This window comes from Spodoptera frugiperda, chromosome 21 (genome assembly GCF_023101765.2).
Source record: "Spodoptera frugiperda isolate SF20-4 chromosome 21, AGI-APGP_CSIRO_Sfru_2.0, whole genome shotgun sequence".
Classification (NCBI taxonomy): domain Eukaryota; kingdom Metazoa; phylum Arthropoda; class Insecta; order Lepidoptera; family Noctuidae; genus Spodoptera; species Spodoptera frugiperda.
In genome coordinates this window covers 1,982,268-2,006,292 of record NC_064232.1, presented here as the reverse complement: position 1 = coordinate 2,006,292, position 24,025 = coordinate 1,982,268, and the positions used below count along the sequence as shown (strand labels likewise).

General features: G+C 40.0%; 1 protein-coding gene across 2 annotated transcripts in view; it reads right to left on the bottom strand.

Moving 5' to 3' along the window:
• Nucleotides 1-24,025, bottom strand: part of LOC118280315 (uncharacterized) — a 227,547-nt gene that overhangs the window by 74,885 nt on the left and 128,637 nt on the right. The gene's annotated exons all lie outside the window — the stretch shown is intronic.

Here is a 24,025-nt window from a genome sequence, read left to right as displayed (position 1 = left end):
GAATATTGCCTACTTTAAAAACACGAAAAACATCCAGCCAACATACAATCCAATAAAACTAGACACTTCAGATCATAAATCAAGCATTGAAACTTCACGTATTTGACTGAGACGGGAATCGAAGAGGGCGAGGGTGACCAACCCCTCGCAACGAAATACCATTAGGTAGACGATCGCCGGAAACTACTGAATGTTATAACACATTATGCACTTAGAAAAATCTATTAGTTTGTGCATTTTGCTTTTTGAGGATATTTCTGAGTTTGCTGTCAGCGACATCGTGACTGCTAAGCTAAGTTCAGTCTTCTTCAGTTCTATAGATGGCCAATTCGAGAAAAAAATTGGTTTACTTGGTATTGTTCCACGTATTAATATTATAACTTTGGTCAGCAGTGGCCCATTTATAGGCTGTCGATGTTTTTTTTAATGTTATAAGCCGGTAAACGAGCAGACGGATCACCTGATGGTAAGCACTCGCCCCCGCCCATGGACACTAGAAACACCGTTACCGACCTTTTGGGGGTTCGGAATTTAAGGGTGATTGGGAAATCGGGGATTAAGAAGATTAGATAAGGAAGGAAGATAATTGGGCCTCCGGTAATCGCACTCACACATTGAAACATAACGCAAGCGTTGTTTCTGCAAACAATCGACCAAGAAAGTGAAACTCTTTGGTGGTCAAAACACATATTTACGCCTTTTTATGAAGCTGTTAGTACAATTTTTAACAAACATGACTGAGTAAGAAGAACAGGTCGAGGTTTACCCCATTCAAATTCAGCCCTCAATCGCTTCACGTTTGGGACTACAAACACCACCGAAGCGATCACTCCATTAAAAAAATAACCCTCCTTCTGGCGCAGTCGGGTAAAAAAGGCAACATCCAGTGAATAATTCCAAAAAACTAAACTAAAAGCCAGTTTTGTGATTCAGTGTGCGTGTCTGTACGTACGGCTGGTAATTCTCGTGAGTAGAGCATTGAGTACAGTCGCCTACAAATGGAACTACTGTGATTGGGTTAGTCGCGAGCTTGCCGCATTACTTGTTAGGGTATGTCCACATAAACATATAGTGACGGTACGATTTTTTTGTCTTTTTTATGGAATTGGGGGCAGAGTAGACGGGTTACTTGATGGTAAGCGATCTGCGCCGCCCATGGACATCTGAAACACCGAAGCCGTTACAAGTGCGTTGCAGGCGTTGGGAAATCAGGGATTAGGAAGATTGGGCTTTGTGCCGAAGCATGGTTCTCCTACCCTTAAATAGGCGATAGCAAATTATCCTATACAAGGGAAATCATGAATGAAGAGAGCTATTGATGGAAACTATTGTTTATATTAATAATTTTGCACAAACAGAAAAATAAGGTTTAAAATTAGTATTTTTTGTAAAATTAGTATTAAACCGATTTTAGTAATTAAGATAAAAACATACACTACTAAGTTTTTCTTAGATAAAAAATTCTTTTAAAAATCGCACGAACAACATACACAATCTGAACGACCCCTAACATTCAATAAGGCATCAATAGAGACCACTCGGCGCAGACCGCAGCGGCGACGCCAGTCGTGTCTGAGAGGGCCTAACTACATTTGCGGCCTGTCTTATATGTGAGACGCTTTTTGTACCCTCTGGGCTGTATGGGACAAGGGAGCTAAGTGGACCGTCTGCGTACACTGGCTAGTTTAAGTAAGGAAGGAGTATATTATTATTTTTATATCAGCCTGTGACAATCTATTACTGGTCTATTTCAATTTTTATATAGGGGCGACGGCGTGTGACCGCTATCTTGCCTGGTGATGCGGCTTACGATGGAGCACGCCTGTCCATAAGCAATCTCGACTTTAACACTGCCAAAGAATTAGTGGATTGCATATGGAAATTCGATTCGAGGAAGCACACCTACCCTAAGTAAACTAGTACCTTGAAGACACCTATGTTACATAATATCCTTGCCTTCGGCAAACACAGATTCTAGCAAGGTATTGCACTACATAGCAGTTCGCACTAGGAAACTTAAAGCGCAATGCTAGCTTCACTGACACTGTTTGATGTTCCTAACCCCCAAAAGGTAACGCACTTGTAACGCTTCTGGTGTTTCGGATGTCTTTGGGCGGCGGCGATTCCTTTCCATCAGGTGATCCGACATTTCATTTATCGGCTTATACCATAAAATAAAGAAAATATTTTAATCTGCTGTCATTCCACTTTTAATAAATAGACGATATTATTTCGTTTTACTAATTTTAATTTATTATACCATCAGTTGCCATCCACTATTGGACATAACTAGGCCTTCTTGAATCTCCCTGTTGTCTACGCTAAAAATGGATAGTCACCTAAAGCCCTAAGGAGCAGCTGGACAGACGTCCAGTGACCTAGATCTGTCGCCAGTCTAGTCTAGGCCATTACATGGACGACTTATTTACATAGCCATCTGTAGTGAAAATGCTGGAATGTTCTAGAATTATTATGTAATAGCAGAGACTCTTTAATTTGTGGTGTACAGCTAATCTTGCTATCTATCATAGAAAAATATAACTGGAGAATGGTGTCTATTCTAATAATATGAAGCTGAAGAGATTGTTTGTTCGAACGCGCTAATATCCGAAATTACTGGTCTGAATTGAATAATTATTTTTGTATTAGATAGTGCGTTTATCGCAGTAAGCTATAGGCTATAAAACATCACGCTATGACCAATAGGAGCCGAACACAGCATGTAAAATCGCGCGCAAGTAGCTAGTACGTAATATGCACATTTCTGCATAGGTACTAATTTGAAGTTAAAGACTTGATGTTACTTAGTTACACACATAACTCATGTTTTTGATCAGTTAAGTTATTAGTTATATGTAATAGAGGATGTATCTATTGCTGTACAACGTGATATTACTGAGTTTCAGAATAACCGAAAATCTGAAGATGCTTCGTGGAGGAGTGAAACATATGTCGATATTTTGTTGCATGTCGTTTTTATGTTGCACCTCTGCTATGTGAGCATATAATTGCGAGCGGGAGGGTGGTGCTGCACACCGCATGCTTAAAATATCTATAAGCGGAATGAAAGCTAAAAATATATTATATTGTTAGCACATACTTACATAACTTCATGCCTGTCTCCCATGAGGGTAGGCAGAGACAATGGACCGCCAATTGCCAAGAATCTTGCACACTGAATCTTTGTTGTTAGTGTAACCAAAAAATTCCCAATAGTCTTTGCACGACTCGGAATTCGAAACCTTTCTTTGGTGACCAGGTTACTTAGGTACCTGCCTTCCAAAATCTGACGTCACTCCGAAACCTATGTACATAAGTGGCTGATGTTAGGTATTAGGGCATGTTTGCAAGGTTTAACTACCGTCCACAACACCGTATCCCTTACCTTAGGGATAGGTATCGGTGGACCCTTACCTAATCAATATTTCACTTGAATTAGCTTTGAAATGTGGGAATTAACGCGTTAAGGCGTACATAGCGTGTTCATTGAGGCTGTGGATTGCTTATTAATATCGTTTTAAAGAATAATAGTGAGCCAACAAGAGTAGAAAGCAATTGTACAACTGTACAACGTCACGCCTTTTATCCCCGAAGGGGTAAGCAGCGGTGCACGTTACCGGCACGTAATGCCGCTATACAATGTACACACACTTTTCACCATTTGTGTTATAAGTCCCATGTAATAGGGGGTGAGCCTATTGCCATATACTGGGCACAATTCCAGACTCCGTGCTATTACTGAGAAAATCCCAGTAATACTTTGCCCGACTCAGGAATCGAACCCGAGACCTCTTGTTCGGCAGTCGCATTTGCGACCACTCGACGAACGAGGCAGTCAAAACAAAGTAATTGTCACCACCTCTATTCTTTACACGGGTATCATAGAAGTCACCTAAGGGTCTACATAATTATGTGACATAGACCAGGACAGCGGAGCTCTCTGATAAACCTGAACCCTTTCCTTAAATGAACACTACCAATACTACCATACACCAAAGAGAATTTCAGATGTCGAGCAATCATTGACAATTCACAAAAAAAATTACAATACAGAGTAACAATAAATTAAATGAAACCTGTTAGCCATTTTTTTAAGAAGGCACAATCATCCAATGCCTTCTCCCGCCTTGGGCGAGGCAAGAGGGAGTGTCAGACTCTTACTGACTAAAAACCACCCCGTTCCTACTCCTGCTTTTCGAGTCGGAGCCCCGGTAAACCCGCTAGGTAGTCCGCTCCGGATCCGGATCCGGATCAGGATCAGAAACCTGTTACCCTTAGGATGCTTTCCCAACAGAGTTTTGCTATTTAGCTGTGCTAAGAAGAAGAAGCTGTGCTGTGAAACTACGTGACCGTTTCCAACGATACTAAGCTATGTAATTGTGCGAGGAAGATGCGCATCTCGAGTATGCAATGTATCGATAGTAGGGAAGCCATTCATAGCACGTATCTTTCCATATAAAAACATAAATGATAAATTATATTTACTTTTACTAATAGGTTATAATGTAACTCTTTTACACGTCAATCTCTTAAACAACTAGATGAGGCCGGCATTTCGGACTACTCTGAGAAGAAATGCCGAAACAAACATAGCATAGCTGAGTCCGTTCCCAACAGCCGGCCTCATCTAGTTATTTAAGAGATTGACGTGTAAAAGTGTTATTTTATAACCTATTTGCAAAATAAATATCATTTCATTTCAGTGCTAAGCTATGTACACATATAAATCGATTAGCCAAACGCGAGGTACATACATACCAACTTATTTTTCTGTGAACTCGATTAAAAAGGTATTTGAAAAACATGTACCTATCAAAACATATTATGTGTACAGAATTCAATTTTGTTACCTCAATAATAATACAAGTCGCGTATTCACCCCCTTATTCGAAGGGTACAAGCATAATGAGAGGTACCACGTTAGAATTTCAAGTGCTACAACCATTATGCGAGCTTGGAAATTATTTAATTGATTTTGTATACTCGTATGTACTGATTGGCTGTTTGTTTGTGTTATCAAAGGTGGTAATTAGGCGTGTTCTGGTTGTGTCGACAGGTTGCGTTTGCGGGGCTTTTTTTTTCAAGGGGGAAAATCATCCAATGACTTCTCCCGCCTTGGGCGAGGCGAGAGGGAGTGTCAGACTGTTACTGACTAAAAACCACCCCGTTCCTTCTCCTGCTTGTCGAGCCGGAGCCCCGGTAAACCCGCTAGGTAGTCCGCAGCTCCGGAATAAGCATCAGCCCTATTGGGCTCCATCTGTGGTGGTCTGATGGCTCTTTGAGGCGCGCGCGGAACGCGACGCGCCGCACGCACGGGTCTGGTTCTGTTCGGGCGGTGAGCTACCCTTGCTCGCCGTCCGCAGGCCCGCACTTACGGTGGCCGGAGATCGTCACGAAATCCCCGACGCCCGGAGTGTCCATCGCGTCGGCTGGGGCGTGAGGAGGTTCGTTCCCTCACGCGTCCCGCCTCCTCATTAGCTAGCATGACTGCTTCGCAGAAGGAGGAGACGGCGCGTTTGCGGGGCTAACAGTCCTTTTCCACCAGAGATGTGCTATGCTACGTTGTTGTGGATGCGTTTGGCTTCCAGCTATTATATTCATTGGTACATGTATATAGCTTGGTATTGGTGGAAACGGACTAAGTTAAGCTATGTTTTTTTTTATATGGATCTAATGACCCGCCTCAGCTTCGCAAGGGGTGCAATGGTGATATATTATGCATGCATTATACCGCATCGTTAAAAAAACCGCATCAAAATCCGTTGCGTTGTTTTAAAGATTTAAGCATACAAAGGGACATAGGAACAGAGAAAGCGACTTTGTTTTATACTATGTAGTGCAGAGATGCGTGCTATGGATGCGTTCTACTGATGGCTTCCCTACTATCGATACATCGTATGCTTGAGCTGGCATCTTCCTCGCACAGCTACATAGCTTAGTATCAGTGGACACGGTCACATAATTTCACAGCGTAGCTATTACATCTTCTTAGCATAGCTACATAGCACATCTCTGGTGGAAGAGCACCGAAAAAGTGATAAAACTATATTTACGTTAAAAATAAAGGATGGAAGTCAGCACTTCTACTATATAGGTATGTCGAGTCAACATCAGCAATATATCGGTAGCGGTAGACTCAGTCAGGCACATACAATGACCTAGATGTGCCTAGTGCCCAGTGCAAGTCCGCGAATTTTTATTTTAGTTCTCATGCAAAAACAAAAAAAATCGGTATATTTTTAACTAGCTACTTCCGCGCGGTTTCACCCGCTCTGTTTGGCTCCTATTGGTCATAGCGTGATGTTTTATGCACTATTCAACACAAAAAGAACTATTCAAATCGGACCAGTAGTTTTGGAGATTAGCGCGTTCAAACAAACAAACAATCAAACAAACAAACTCTTCAGCTTTATAATATTATATTAGTATTGATTTCAAGTGGAGAGGTCCTGAGATTTAAGACGCCCGCTTCTCATGTATGAGAATGCAGGTCCGATACCTACCAACGGCAAGTACCAATGAGACATTTTCCGAGTTATACATATGTAAGTACTTTCTGAAATTATTTAGACACCACTGACGAACGGTGAAGGAAAACATCGTGAGGAAACCTGGGCTTATAATTTCAAATTATAAGTTTGAATTCGACAACCCGCATGGAGTAAGCGTGGTGATTAATGCTCAAACTTTCTCCGTGTGAGAAACAGCCTTTGGTCAGCAGTGGCCTTATAGGCTGTAGATGTGTTTTTTTTTTTATTTGAAAAATATCGTCTTCATTTAAGATTTAACAGATTTGATATTGATTTTTAAATATTGACCTGTAGTGGCTCTAGTTTTCTGTTTCGACTGATGTGATTGCAGCTACGGCTAATGAGTAAAAGGTTTCGGGTTCAATTTCTAGGTGGGCAACGTATAATTGTATTTTTTTGGTACAGTAAAAAAACAGTAGCATATTGTTTGGAATTGTACTTGATACATGAGAACCAATGACGCCAATTAACCCTCCCACCGCCTCCAGACACCACAAAGTACCCCAATTAAACAAAAAATCTAATATTTATTTAACACATTGACATTTCGATCAAATACTCACTGGCTATGCAAACATCTGAGCTTTCCACTCTACGCTAAATACGAAAATAGCATGAAGGTAAACAAATGATGACGTCATGTAGGCTGAGGACACACGATTGGTCCCGTGAGAGTACTAAACTCCAGTTGTGTGTATATCCCCTTAATGATATTGCGGGTTTTGCAAATATTGTTACGCGGTACGAAAAAAGATGGTGTTCCTATCTAAACTGTTTTTGTTGATTACTGTTCTGTTTTTAGGTTGAAAGTGGTGTTTAATAGGGGTGGTGACGGGGTATGAAAGTTAAAAATCATACCATATCGGACCTGCTGCCACGCAACTTGTAGCAAGTTTGATTCCCGCAAGCAGCAACTTTGTATGATTCACAAATTGTTGTTTCAAGTCTGGGTGTGATGTGTATGTGAACTTGTATGTTTTTAAACGCACCCACGACACAGGAGTAAATCCTAGTGTAGGGTAATGTTTAAAAAAGAAACAAACAATAATTTCATCTTAAAAGAAAGACAAACAAACACACATTCACATCTATATGTATAAAAATCAATTGCTGTTCGTTAGTCTCGCTAAAACTCGAGAACGGCTGGACCGATTTGGCTAATTTTGGTCTTGAATTATTTTTAGAAGTCCAATCCAAGGTTTATTAGTTTTTAACATGGTAAATATCCCGTTTTAAGTTCTAATGATATATTACTAGTGACCATGTCACTTTAAAAACTTATATCGAGAAAATAACGTAATTATTGAGGCGGTACGAAGTTTGCCGGGTCAGCTAGTTCATAATATTATTGTAAGTATGGGAGAGCCATGCTTCGGCACGGATGGGCCGGCTCGACTGGAGTGATACCACGGCCTCACAGAAAACCGACGTGAAACAACGCTTGCGTTGTGTTTCATTGTGTGAGTGAGGTTACCGGAGGCCCAATTCCCCCTTCCCAATCTTCCCCATCCCCGATTCCCGAACAACAACCCTTAAATTCCTAACTCCCAAAAAGCCGGCAACGCACTTGTAACGCCTCTGATGTTTCAAGTGTCCATGGGCGGCGGCGATTGCTTACCATCAGGTAATACGTCTGCTCGATTACCGGCTTGATTCATAAAAAAAAGAACTTCTCAAAATCTCAATTCATTTAACACTCACAAAGAATTAATTATCAACAATACTTCTACACTTTAAAAAAACCTTTTGAACATCGAACGTCATCACAGTTTCAACCAACAAACGTTCACATCTCGATTTTTCACGGCACACAGCGCCCACTTCCGCGCAGTTGGGTCCAATCACTGATACCCGGGCGAAAATAGTGTGGCGCCCACTTGAGGGAAGCAATATCAAGTGTTAGTTTAATTTTATTGTAACTTTCGTGAGACATACTAAATTAATTATTATATGTTATCGGCTTACTCACGTAACTGTTTGACGAGGAACTCGACTAGTTTCAAGCCATGCTAGAGGCTCATATTGTCGCGCTGCCACTGGCTACTGTCGGTAGCAGCGCGACAATCGCCGCGTCGTGTGTCGCGGAATGCTGCTCATGAATATGAGCCTCTAGCATGGCTTGAAACTAGTCGAGTTCCTCGTCAAACAGTTATGTACGTGAGTAAGCCAATAACATATAATAGTAAATAGTTAAGTGTTAGTTTTTTGCTTAAAAAATATGCACAGAGCGTAGAGCACAGTCCTGGGGCCTTAGTCTGCTATTACAATTGTGTCAGAATGGTCAATCATTGATCAGTGCGAGAGGGACGGAGCTATACAACCGACATAGCTCCAGGGACGGCCCTGACGCACTGATCAATGATCGACCATTGTGACACAATTGTAATAGCAGACTAAGGCCCCTGAGGGTTTGCACCAGGAGAGGCAAGAGACTCCAACTTCAGACCTTGGCGCCCCCCAGAATTTGTCGCCCTGGGCCATCGCCCCATCACGCCCCCTCCTAACGCCGGCCCTGGATGTACTCTTTGAATACGGATCCCTAGGTATAAGTGGTAGTTCCATACTGAAACAGTGAGAAGTGGATCGTTCAATGTGTAAGTATAATTTGGGGAAGGTTTTTAATTGTTACGCTTTGGATTTATTTGGTTCTGTATGAAATATGGGAGTATTTTTTCTAAATGAGAATACATTGAAAATATTATTATAAATTTCGTGAGACATACTAAATTAATTATTATGTTATTTTACCCACGTAACTCTCTTGTGATTCCAGACAGAGGGCGCGATGGGCGCGAAACTCGAGTCGCCAGTAGCAGCGCGACAATCGCCGCGTCGTGTGTCGCGGAATGCTGCCCATTAATATGAGCGTCTAGCATGGCTTGAAACTAGTCGAGTGCCTTGTCAAACAGTGAACTCGATCTTTAACCAGCAACGTACTTGTGAATCCTCTGGTGTTGCGGGTAACCATTAACGGCGCTAATTGCTTTCGGTAATCCGTCAGCTAATTTACTCCTATTTCTATTCAAAAGATATAACATCGTTATCATGGAGTAAAAAGAGTAACTAAAATCGAAAAACTTATAAATATCCAACTCAAGAATCGACGTCCCTCACTCGACCACTCGCCCACTCGAGCATAATAACCAAATAACCATCACCCACTATTCCCCAATATCCCACGGAACCCTAAGTTCGACAGTGCCAATAAGGGGTTCCGTAGTAGATGAAACACAGTTCTGTAACACAATTGTGCGGTGCTCTGAATTACAAGCGTTAGGGTTAAAGACACGACACGACAGTGTTTGGGCACATTGTACCATGGGAGGCGGTTTGGGGTTGACAGTTTTTTTTTTAAAGTCGATTTTTCTTTTTTGTTTTTGTGCGTGATTTTAATGACTGCCAACCTAATAGAAATATGTCCCAAAATTTAATTGTAAATTAAAAGGAATATCTTAATTTCTTTCAAAATTTAAAAATACGCGTCTAACAATTTTTCATTACCTAACTGGCGGACTAAATAGATCCTAAAGAGGAAAGAAAGAAAAACTGTTTATTTCCACAGTTACAAGATATTGCAAGCAAAATAATAAAAAAAAAAATCAACACGGGGCAAATAGGCCAGTACTGAGCACGATGGCTCGAGGCACGACGCTAATTTTCAGTACTAGCCAGTTGAATACAAATCAATAATTGTAATAATTTTCAGTACTAGCCAGTTGAATACAAATCAATAATTGTAATAATTCTACGTCTGTCAATTTCGAATTACTTAACCAAAACTTTCATACATAAAACCAATCACATATATGACATCGTACCGTGCCGTCCCCGACAACGCACACAAACCCAATACAGCCCGCCATCGATCCACAGCTTCGAAGAAAACAAATTAGCCAGCCCAACCCAGTCGGAATAGACAATACCGATTATTGTAACATTGTACCAATGGTATTGCTGACTGAACTTCAAACTAACTTACTGGAACTTCAGGTGGGTATTGTTAGTCATTTTGGTAACAATGTCGCGTTTGATTTGCGGTTCGGATGTTTTGGTTCTCGGGAGGGGTAAATTGTGGCGTTTTGAGGTTTTGTTCTGGTGGGGTTGTCTGGTAGAGGCGTCTTAATAGACGAGTATATAATTAGCATGTAATGCAAGTGTGAGAGAGCCATGCTTCGGCACAAATGGGCCGGCTCCACCGGAATGATTCCACAGCCTCACCGAAAACCGATGTGAAGCAATGCTTGCGTTGCATGAGTGAGGTTACAGGAGGCCCATTCCCCCATTCCCCCCTTCCCAATCACCGATTCCCCAACAACCCTTAAATTCCTAAGTCCCAAAAGCTTGCTTACCATCAGATAATACCGATTATTGTAACATTATAACTATGGTATTGCTGACTGAACTTCAAACTACCTTACTGGAACTTTAGGTGTATTGTTAGTCATTTTGGTTAATTAGTTTAATTTTTCTTGTTTTTTTTTTTTTGCGAAATAAGTATGCCGTTTGACGCAACAACATTATGACGTCATAATTTGCAATCTCCTACAAAATTAATAGAAAAGTATCGTTTTTGTCATTTCTATAAAAGTATTGAATTTGACTAGTTGGAAACAACCGTATTAGCATGTAATGCTCTAAGTGTTGTAAGCGTTCATAGGCCACGGTAACCATTTACCATCAGGTGGGCTGTTGGCTGGTGGCTTTCTTGCCACCGTCGTGGTAAAAAAAATAAGTATTACAAACTATACTGCCTCGTTGGTCAAGTGGTTGCAAGTGCAACTGCCGCACAAGGGGTCTCGGGTTCGATTCCCGGGTCGGGCAAAGTATTGCTGGGATTTTTCGGATTTTCGAAAGTTTCTCGGTAGTAGCACGGAGTCTGGAATTGTGTCCAAGATATGGCAATAGGCTCACCCCCTATTACATGGGACTTATAACACAAAAATTGGGTGTACATTGCATAGCGGCATTACGTTCCGTAATGTGCATCTCTGCCTACCCCTTCGGGGATAAAAGGCGTGACGTTGCATTGCATATTACAAACTATAATTAGATTACTATATTATGTAAACCCATGAAGTAAGTACAAAGAGGAGATGCTATAAAGTGATTGTACAATGTGACAAAACAAATCGTCCCTGAACATAGATAATATGGAGGGAAAATTAACCTATGATTTTTCCAGCCTTGGCTGAGGCGAGAGGCAGCGTCAGGGTCTCACTAACTAAAAACCACCCCGTTCCTACTCCTGCTATCCGAATAGGAGCCCCAGTAATCCGTTAGGTCTTCCGCGAAACAGGTAACTCTAAAGCGTAATACTCGTACGTCTTGTATCTCTTGTAAAAAAAAACATCTTTGAACATTTTAACCGAATTTCTATGAAAATGTCTACTATCTTTGCAACAAAAGCCGTCTAATAAAGAATACAATCTTCTATCACAAATTCTAGTATAAGTCATTGACCAGGGTTCGCCTGGTAGCGGCCAGTTTTATCGCGTGCCAATTTATGCTCTGTTGCTCTTGCCAAGGAGTCGAACTTTAGGACTTGTTGTCACTGTGGTGTAATATTGAATCGTTAGAGGATGTTTTAAAACAGTGTGTGAAACTTCTGTGTGGTTGGGCGACTGAGAAGACTCGACCGGAGTGATACCACGGTCTCACAGACAACCGACGTGAAACAGCGCTTGCGTTGTGTGGGTGAGGTTACCGGAGGCCGAATAACCCCCCCTCCCCAACCTTCCCTATCCCCGATTCCCCAACAAACCTTAAATTCCCAACCCCCAAAAGGCCAGCAACGCACTTGTAATGCCTGTGTTATTTCGGGTGTCAATAGGCGGCGGCGATTGCTTACCATTAGGTGATCCGTCTGCTCGATTACCGGTTTTACCATAAAAAGAAAATTATAGTGAATATCAGTTTACTCTAATCGAAATTTTACCTTTTATAATCTGGTTAAGACTTACGACGCTAGCCAGGAAAAGTTCAGGATTAAAAAAATATTCAATGATTTTTCCATGCCATATAACAGATAATGTAACGGGATAAACACTGTGGGTGTATTCTTCTTTATACCAACAAAGGCGTATATTCTGTTCTAAAGATAATATTTGACGTAATTTATCAATTTGCTTTGACATTACATTGATTTTTGATTTCAGTTGTATAGGAGAAATACCTCTCATGACTAAATTTAAACCACACATTATTTGTTATCATCTTGGCTGACGATCTACGAAAAATGACCGAAATATGCGCGTTTTCTCTTTGAGCTAATTTGGACACTCTTTACAAATACAGCATTATTACAGCTTTTCTTTTGCTTTGCTTTTCAGTTCTTGAGATGTGTGTTCCAGTGATTTCAAACACTAATTATTTTTACTCGATATGACTTTTTTTATACGTACCCACCTCTGATCTCTTTGGCACATCCGATTCTGTAGGTCTACTCCGATTCTCGAATGCGAAGTTTCGTTTAATTTTCCACCGAAAGCGTTAGTAGGTTTTATTAATTTACTAAAAAATACTTAAAATAACGTGTTATTTTTCATTTCATTCGTTCATTTTTGTTCACGAAAGTTCGCAATAAGTGGAATTAGTATCTGCGAAGTTTCGGACGAAACTTAGTTTTTCGATGAATTAGAGTAGACCTCCTGAGTATATCGCTCTACTCGTTATGACTTAGGAATCGATCATAAATAGCAACCGATCTTGTTTGTCTCTCACTACATAGCAAATCTCAAAGTTGACTTCTTAGATTGTACGGACTAAAACAAACAAGAGCGTCTAAGAATTCGTTACGCTGCAATGGACACCGACCCTTAGTCACAAGACGATCCAAGTCGCAAATTCACTTTCAGACAACATATAGTGGAAGTTAAACTTATGTAATGTATGTTTATATATGTAGTGTTTGGTGTAAAATGAGGGGTTAGCAGTCAAGAATCTGTCACAGAGTTTTTACTAGTTATTATTTTATCCCTGAAGGGGTAGTATAGGGTAGCACGTAATGCCACTGTACAATGTACACCCACTTTACACTATTTGTATTATAAGTCCCGTGTAATAGGGGGTAAGCCTATTGCCATATACTGGACACAATTCCAGACCCTGTGATAATCTGAGAAATTTTTCGAAAAACTGAAAAAAGTACAGCAATACTTTACCCGACCTGGGAATCGAACACAAGATCCCTTCTTGCCCGGCAATCGAACTTGCGACCTCTCGATCAACGAGAAAGTCTATTTATTCATTATTATTTAATCTACAGAGAATACTTAGGTTCTGCAATTTCCTTCCAATCTTTCTGCAACTTACCTGAAAAAATAAAAATACAAGTTTAGAATACTATCAAAAAATATCAAGTAGATTATTACAATAACAGAGCCTATGTCTATTATGAGGTTACCGGTGGCCCAATAATACTCTCTTTTCCCTAAATTCCCAAATTTCTCCTATTCCTAAATCCCAAAAATTCGCGCTTTCCTAACCTCCTAAAAGGACGGCATTGCACTTGTAACGCCTTTAGTGTTTCGGGTGTCCGCAGATTACTTACCATCAAGTGATCCATCTGTACATTTACCGGCTAATCCCCATTAAAAAAAAACCAACTTCTTTGTTTACTGTTTCCAAAAAACATAAAAACTCAAAACTCAGCACTACCCGTACCTACACACACAAAATCGAACAGCCACTCAACTAATTTCCTGCACACACACAGTCCCAACTGCAGATTGCCTAGGTAGGCTGGCACACCGGAAGCGATGTGACGTCATCGCAGCACCATTTCCGCCCGCCATTATCTAATAGTAGGGGAAAATTGTCCTCATACAGGTGTACCGGGTATTTATTGTAGGATCGAATGAAATGTCCAATTGCTTCGTTGAATTCTGTAATTGATTTTAAGATCAGAGATCCACCGTTCCTTGAAACACCACAGATGGGGTCCAGTAGGGCTGATGCCTGATCCGGAGCTGCGGACTACCTAGCAGGTTTACCGGGGCTCCGGTTCGAAAAGCAGGAGTAGGATCGGGGTGATTTTTGTGTCAGTAAGAGTCTGTAACTCCCTCTCGTCTTGCCCTGGCGATAGAAGTCTTTGGTAAATCGTTCCTTGAACCTTGGATTTGATTTAAGTTTTCACCCCCTATTACAAGGGACTTATCACTACATAGTATAAAACAAAGTCGTTTTCTCTGTTCCTATGTTCCTTTGGATGCTTAAATCTTTAGAACTACGCAACGGATTTTGATGCGGTTTTTTTTATACATAGTTCATAACACTTGTAACGCGTGTGATGTTTCGGGTATCCATGAGCGGCAACGATTGCTTACCATCAGGTGATTTGTCTGCTCGTTTACCAGCTTATACATATAGTCAGCAAGAGTCTAACACTCCCTCCGGCCTCGCCCAGCGCGGGAGAAGTCATTGGATGATTTTACAAAAAAAAAAAACACTTGGGACATGAGTATAAAATCCGTACGGTACAATACATGACTATTATTATCAAATATGTCATTTGTTTTTTTATGAAATAAAATACCTATGTTTTCTTTCTAAATTACAAAACACTAATTCCACCCAGGCTATAAGCGTAAACACTAAAAACAAAACTAACCCTCAATCGTTCATAAAAACATTGGCAAGAGTCCTCAGTGTTCTATTAGTTATAAATTAAAATATCTCAACCCTCGACCGCCGTATTCTGGGCACGGTCGGTCGATTCGACCTGGATTACAAATGAACTCGGAGTAAATGAGAATAACTTTATTGTAGGGTTAATTACTAGACATAGCTCTTTTACTGTTTTTAATATCTTTTCTACGATTTTAATTTAAGATAGTTGATTAGATTATATTGGAAGTAAGATGATTTTAATGTTTGTATTAAAGGTAATGTCAATGTATTTATTAGTGTGCTTTTTAACCGACTTCAAAAAAAGGAGGAGGTTCTCAATTCAACCGTATATATGCTTTTTTATGTTTGTTCGTGCATAACTCCGTCGTTTATGGACCGATTTTGATGATTCTTTTTGTATTTTAGTTTAATAGTTCGTATCGTCACGCCTTTTAACCATGCATTTAAACCATAGAGGTTATGACAGACTCTCCTATTTGGAACAGGCCCATAGTCCAGCAGAGGACTGTCAGAAACTGTTTATGATGTATATTAGGTATCTAGAATATTCTACTAGAGATTCAATTCTATAATATTTAATTTGTGAAAGTTTCTTTGGATGTTTGTCCGTTAATTACGCTAAAACTAAAGAACGGATTTTGAAGAAATTTAGTATACAGACAGGGTATGAGCTGACTTAGGTGATAGGATAGTTTTAATCCCACAGGAACGCAGGCGAAGCCGCTAGAAGAAACTAGTATACATCAAAAAATTTGTTATCAAGAAACTTAAAAGTATCGATAATCTGTAAAATGCATCTCTGCCTACCCCTTCTGTGATAAAAAGGCGTGAAGTTGTGTTGTGTTAGAAGTATCGAAAGCCGTCTCCTTGACTAGCCTCCACTAACATCGTTTTAGAAGTTTAGGAGACAATTTTTCCCCTTCCCCAGGCAATCGTGCGCGATAATCAAATGCCGACAGATCCTACCAATCATGAAATGTGTTTGTAATTCCATTACGATGCGATTGGTCGTTTGTTTTTTGACAGAATTTTGTTTAGAATAGGGATGATGACGGGGTATTAACATTAAAAATCTATTTAGTCCGTCAGTTAGGTAATTAAAATATATTAGACACGTATTTTTTATATTTTGTCATATATGATAACAATACTTAGAGAAAACGAATCAAAGTTGAGGAGTGGGAGCAAATACGTCATTTCTACTTAAGAATTATTAATTAAAACGTACCTAGAAGTGACGACACGGGATATTTCAAATCAAATCGTATATTTGAAAGAATTTTTTTCTTATGAAAATAAAAATACGTGTCTAATGTTTTAAAATAATAATCTAAAAGAACATTAAAATAAAAATAATTTCTTTTAAACCGTGATCATCCCACTGCAGGGCAAAGGCCTCCCTACCCTCCTTCCACTCCTCTCTGTGCAGAGCTTTCGGTGACCAATCCCTATCAAAGGTGTCAAGTTCGTCCCGTCATCTTCTGGGCCTGCCGCGACGTCTGTTGACGTTGAATGGGCTCCACTCAGTTGGGAGTTTTGCCCACCGCTTGTCCGATATGCGGCTTTCTGACCAACGTCGGCGGCGGCGGCAATGTGAGTTTTGGAGCGCAGCATGGGGTTTCTTATTCTGTCCGTTAATCAGACTCCTAAGATACTGCGCTCACCGACCCGGAGCTGTAGACTGCATAGCAGGTTACCGGGGACTCCGGCTTGAAAAGTAGGAGTAGGAACCGGGTGGTTTTTAGTCAGTAAGAGTCTTACACTCCTTCTCACCTCGTCCAAGGCGGGAGAAATCATTGGAAGATAATCCCCCCTTAAAAAAAAGATACTGCTGTCCATAGTTCCCAAATAATAATAAAATAAAAACCTCTTCTATCATCATCAACCCAAACGAACTAACTTAGTAAACTTCAAAACGCTGTCAGTCGCACAACTATTGTTATTTAAAAGCGCCCAGTCCTGTCTGCCCCCGTTAAACAAATAGCTTGATAATTACAATGAACAGTCAGTGGAGTACAGTGGCCCACAAAATTGAGCGAAGCTATTGTGAATGAACAAATTGAAATGTCACGGAGTCAGTGAATTGTACTGCTTGACTGTACATAGTGAGCTATGTTTTATTGGTTAAGGTTTTGGAAGTGGTTTGTATTTTTTTGTTATGGTATGAGCCGGTAAATGAGCAGACGGATCACCTGATGGTAAGTGATCGCCGCCGCTCATGGACACTTGAAACATTAGAAGCGTTACAAGTGCGTTGCCGGCCATTTGGGGGTTGTTGGGGAATCGGGGATTGGAAAGAGAGGGAATTGGGCCTCTGGTAACCTCACTCACACAACGCAAAGATGTTTCACGTCAGTTTCCTGTGAGGCCGTAATATCACGGCCCATTCGTGCCGAAGCATGGCTCTCTCACACTTATATACTTCAGGTGATCCATCCCCTCATTTACCGGCTTATTTCATAAAAAAATTACATCTTGAATGTATATTTCTGTTATTTTTCAGGTCTCAGGAGACAGATTTAGTCTAGAGTAACACACATGTTACTTTTTACCCTGCGAACGCGTGTAAAGCCGCTGGCACAAGCTATGCCTAATGTGTGATATATAGTTGGCAGACAATATGCAGTAAATAACTATTATAGTTCCATATGTTATGTAAGTGGTGCCAAGATACAGATGAACATAGATATATGAAGTAGGAATTTCTTTACTTAGTCCATAGTTCATCTATACTAATCTATACTATATACTATATACTATATATACTATAATATTATAAAGCTGAAGAGTTTGTTTGTTTGAACGCGCTAATCTCAGGAACTACTGGTCCGAATTGAATAATTATTTTTGTGTTGGGTAGTGCATTTATTGAGGAAGGTTATAGGCTATAAAACATCACGCTACGATTGATAGGAACCGGGCAGAGCGGGTGAAACCGCGCGGAAGTAGCTAGTTACTTTACTAATATTATAAAGCTGAAGAGTTCTAGTTAGTTCTCCGGAACTACTGCTAATGACTTGGTTTTATCATTACAAATACCAAAAATTTTTTATAATGCTAATTCGTACAAAGTTATTAGCATCAGATATTTACTAAAATATAAATAAAATTATTGGTAAATTACATTTTTGTTGAGCAGCCTGTTTAAAAATAGCCAGCTTTGGACAATCTCCTTTACATATCATCCCTTTTAGATAATTTTAGAAACCACAGTTGTAACAAAAATCCTAAACGAATACACTAGACTTAGGGTGCTTCTCCACCAGAGATATGCTATGTAGCTATGCTACGAAGATATAAAAGCTAAGCTGTGAAACTATATAACTGTTTCCACTAATACCGATGTAGCTATGCGAGTAACATATGTCATGAAGATGTGCCGCCGCTAAGTATCTGTGCGAGGAAGATGCTCAGCTCGTGTATGCGATGTATCGATAGTAGGGAAGCCATCCATAGCACGCATCTTTCCATATAAAAAACAGAACTTAGCTGAATCCGTTTCCACCAGTGCTAAGCTATGTGTACCAATGAATATGATTGGTGGCTACCAAACGCATCCACAGCAACGTAGCATAGCACATCTCTGATGTAAAAGCACCACTCACACAAATAAAAATACGAATCCATAGCAACATGGACCGTTTCACTCGAAAAAAAAAAACAACGGCATGTATTTTTATTGTAAAGTCGGTTGATAAAACGAGTACTCCCCTATATTTTTATTATTATGAAAAAAAAACTTAATGAATGCATGGTTCACTGGGTAGCTGGGTACGTACCGTATAGATGTGGACAATACTCGTATGCAATGGGGTAGGCAGTATTAATAAAAATAATAAAAATACGAATGGATAGTCAACCGTTCTGATTGGGCTATTGTTATTCGATTAAATTTAATTTTATCATGTTTTTGCGGGTGACGTCAAACGTATGACGAACTATTTTTGATATTTTTCTGCGAGGTTAAATTTTTGACTGTATACCCTATGCGCCGTAACAAGGTGCGGCTGACAGATTCAGTAACGTATCGTATCACTCTTGAAAGTTGCTGCGATTTAAAAATTACGCCTTAATATTTTAGCTGTATCACATTCGTATTATGTTAAATCATTCGGAAGCGTAGTTAATTAAATTAAAACCAACCGGAATGTTCTAGTATTTAATTAAAATCTAATGAAATGAAAAATAAAGTAAAGTGTTATGCGTATAACGTAAAGCCATAGTCGTGTTTAGTGATGGGATGTACGGCTACCATGGATAGGTAGTCGATGTTTTTTTAGAATAAAAAACGAAAATCGTGCGTCGTTCAATTATCATTCTTAAAAAACCTTTAATTATGTGGGTAAATCCACTATAGACGCGGCTCTCTCTGCCCAAACCACAGTGACATTATCTGAGCAGAAATATGTAGTAGGCATTTTTCTAGACATTTCCGGCGCCATTGATAATGCGTGGTGGTACTTAATCTAACATATACAAACTAATATACCCTTGTTTTCTTCACGGTTCTGTAAAACTGAAACTCTGAAACACCTCAGGGCTCAGTCATAAAATATTTATTTTGACAAGTATATACACGTAGTTACACTGCACAACTAAATAACACACACATTTAATAAAAAAATTAAAGAGAATTAAATGTATGCTGCGAGTATCGATAGCGATAAAAAAAGATTTTTCTAATGTCCATCCCTAAAGAGAGACGTCAACGTCATACTGGCATCTGTCAGCCGCACCTTGTTACAGCGCATTAGGTATAGTTATTTTTAAATGTAAATAACTATCGCACATAATTGTCTTGCGACAAACTTGATAGGTCTGGGTATCTAAGTATAGAGGTCGAATAAAGTTAAATGACAAGTAAACTACTACTAACTAGTAACTAAAAATCACGGTTTACTCACGTACATTAATAGAGAAAAGCTCTACTAGTTTCGAGTCACAGAGGGAATCTTTGTCACGAGCAGCGTGTACTCGTCGTGCGTCCTTCACTGTTTTTTTTTTATGAGACATGCCGATAATTGAGCAGACGTATTACCTGATGGTAAGCAATCGACGCCGCCCATGGACACTAGAGGCTTTACAAGTGCGTTACCGGCTTTTTGGAATTTAAGGGTTGTTGTTCGGGAATGGGGATGGGGAAGATTGGGAAGGGGGGAATTGGGCCTCCGGTAACCTCACTCACACAACGAAACACAACGCAAGCGTTGTTTCACGTCGGTTTTCTGTGAGGCCGTGGTATTACTCCGGTCGAGCCGGCCCATTCGTGCCGAAGCATGGCTCTCCCACACTTTTTTACACCACGAATGTACGTGAGTAAACCGTGATTTTTAGTTTATTTAGTATGTCTCACGATAGTTATTGTAAAAATTGTAATTAAGTATTTCAATTACAATCTTTTGGCATATGCACTGTCCCCTCCCCTCCCATCTCCAAATTAACAAAAGACCAGCAACGCACTTGTAACTCCTTTGTTGTTGCGGGTATCCATGTGCAGCGGCGATTGCTTACTATTACCAAGGAATATGCAGAGGTTTACCATAGGTAATTAGTATATTCTTATTGTTATATGTGAAGTGTACAAACTGTCATAATTAAATAAAAACAGACGCAACACTCAATTACACTTTACCCAACTGGTCCAATGACAAACCTACTTAGCAAATCTACATCAGATCCTAGATTTTCTAAATCTATCATTAACTGAACATTAGACGTTTAAAACTTTTCAGTCTGGATTTTCAGTCTGAATGACATTGACAAATTCCTAGATCTAACATCGTTGGATATTCTAACTGTGTTCCTTTACAATCTGATGTGAAAAGCAGTTAAAAATGAGATACGTAAGGTTCAAAATCGAATGATTTGACTAGACATTTCCAAATGGTAAGCGAATAATTGTACCTAAAAGAGATAAGGGTTTGGTTTTTATGGTATAAGCCGGTAAACCAGCAGACGTTTCACCTGATGGTAAGCAATCGCCGCCGCCCATGGACACTTAAAACACTAGAGGTGCGTTGCCGGCCTTTTGTGGGTTAGGAATTTAAGGGTTGTTGGGGAATCGGGGATTGGGTAGGGGTGTAATTAGACCTCCGGTAACCTCACTCACACAATGAAACACAACGTCAGCATTGTTTCACGTCGGTTTTCTGTGAGGCCGTGGTATCACTCCGGTCGAGCCGGCCCATTCGTGTCGAAGCATGGCTCTCGCACATTTAGTTAAAATAAACATATTACGGTTAAACGGTTAATAGTGAACATTATTCACTCCCTAATCCCCCCTATTAGAAGTCGTGTGATTTGCAACTAGGCCAGCCCTCCCGACAATTACTATAAAAACGCCTTGCGTCTGTCTGGAGTCTAGACAAACGGTTGAGGCATGCAAGAATTACTATTTTACCGCGGGGGTGACTGTAAAGTAGGATAAAACCACGGCCTCACAGAAAAACGACGTTAAACAACGTTTGCCTTGTGTGAGTGAGGTTACCGGAGGCCCAATTACCCCTCTTTCCAATCTTCCCAATCCCCGATTCTCCAACAACCCTTAAATTCCTAACCTCCAAAGGCCGGCAACGCACTTGTAACGCCTCTGGTGTTTCAAGTGTCCATGGGCGGCGGCGATAGCTTACCATCAGGTGATACGTCTGCTCGTTTACGGGCGTGTTCGATAAAAAAAATACAACTCAACTCTTGCCACGTACTCCTTAAAATAGAAGAAGTAAAACTAATCACGGGACTTGAAATATCGACTCAAGAAGCCAGCATTCAGTAATGAATGAAACCATAACGAGCTTGCAAGTTGTCACAAGCCATCGCCTGAAATATTACACCAGTAAGAGATTAATATTTTCTGCAGTGCACACCGCATCTGTGCGCTGGGACTACCTACTAAATATTTGCTACAAGTTTCATACGAAGATATTTATAAAAGATGCTATTTGCTGTTAGGATATTGGTTCCTATGTTTCAAGTGTTAATTGACATAACACCACTACATAGTATAAAACAAAGTCGCTTTCTCTGTCGCTTTGTTTGCTTAAATCTTTAAAACTACGCAATGGATTCTGATGCGGTTCTTTTTAATAGATAGAGTGATTCAAGAGGCAGGTATATGTAAAATACATGCGTAATATATTACCATTGCACTTATTACTGCCCAGTAAAGATATTATATTTGACAAAGCGCACTCTGAATTTTTTTAAACTATTATCATCGCCAAAGTGTATAGGACGAACTCGACATCTATGACAAGGATTGGCCGCAAAAAGCTTTAAACAAAGAGAAGTGGAAAGAGGGTAGGGAGGCTTTGCCCTGCAATGGGATGATCATGGCTGAAATCTAAATCTAATCATTGCCTTGCCAAAATTAGAGTTAATCGCGAACCTGCTTATTAAGAGGAGGCTCAGAGTCAAGCAGTGGACTATCTAACGCACACATCACCAAAACGGTACCCTAAAACCATCTGTAGCACATTACCCGCTATAGTTTTTTTATCGATCCCCAAGGAAGGAGTTTTGAAACAGCTTTATTATTTATGCAACAGTCCATTTCTCCCATAACCCTATGAACGCTTTCACAAGTCTCCATAGTCGTACATGAATGTTTAACCCTGCTGCCGCCCGTCTAGACTTTAAGACGTTTTTATTATATTAGGGGACATAGCAATTTTGGAAGTGTGTTTAATGTGTGGGGTGGACTGTTAGGTAAAATAACACAAATGTACAATGCCTTTTTTTGATAATGGGGAAATCTTCAAAAAGGCCTAGCTTTCTGGGGATAAAAGACTAGGGAGTGTGGGATTATTACCTCACTACAACCACCTCGGTGGCCACCCTCAGCACCTGTAAGGGGCACCAAGTCCTCTAAAAGATCTGCTGCGCAGAAATGTACAATGCCTGTTATGCCTTGGTCCCGAAGTCAACGTCCAAATGGCATTAGGTGATCCGCAAGGTTCCAATTGATATCAGAAAAATATAAAACACAAATCTTACTAATATAATTGCATTAAAGACAAGGTTTGACATTTAATTTAATATTATTTTAGTAGGAGTTAATAGGATTTTAAGCGAGTGAAGCCGCAGCAGGTACGTACGAGAACAAAGCGAATTTTAAGTTAAAATTAAAAGGTATTCAATCTAAATTCTCTCACCTTGAAAAGATATCAAAAGATAGAATAGAGTGTATTTTTAATAAGAGAATTATATTTTTAATTAAGATCACTAGACTGGCTTTCACTGGTATCTCTATTTTAATGGCTTTAAGCAAAGAATTAATTACTTTTGAGTCTTGTTTGGTATTTGTTTTGGTGGCTTTTTAAAGTTATTTCAATCTTTAGATTTGATGTTTTTTTAATAAATTAAGAATAGATACTCAGTAATTTATCCCCGAAGGGCTAGGCAGAAGTAGAGGTGAAAATATATAACCACTATGTAAAACATACACACAATATGTAAAAGGTATACAGATAGGGAATGAGCTAACTTGGGCGATACGAAACTTTTTAGTCCGCGGGAACATGTGCGAAGTCGCTGGCAGAAGAAAGTCAGGAGGTTACAGGCATCATTACCATGCTCTTCATCATTTTCAACTCCATAGTTGAACTTAGGGCCTTCTCTATCGAAGAGCGATTTTTGATAACTCCCACGATAAAGTAAAACCTAAATCACAACACGACATCCCACCACTAATTAACCAACCCAAAAAAAGAGACAACTCCGAAAATCATTAACGACTAGTGAAGTGAAATATTTATCGATATAATCCCGGGATTAAATGCGGTCGCACGCACTAGCCCGGGATTAGAGCGGGTCGCGGTTGCGGGATTCGCATTATCTTTAGAGACAAATTAGTGTTTGTCAGGAAACAG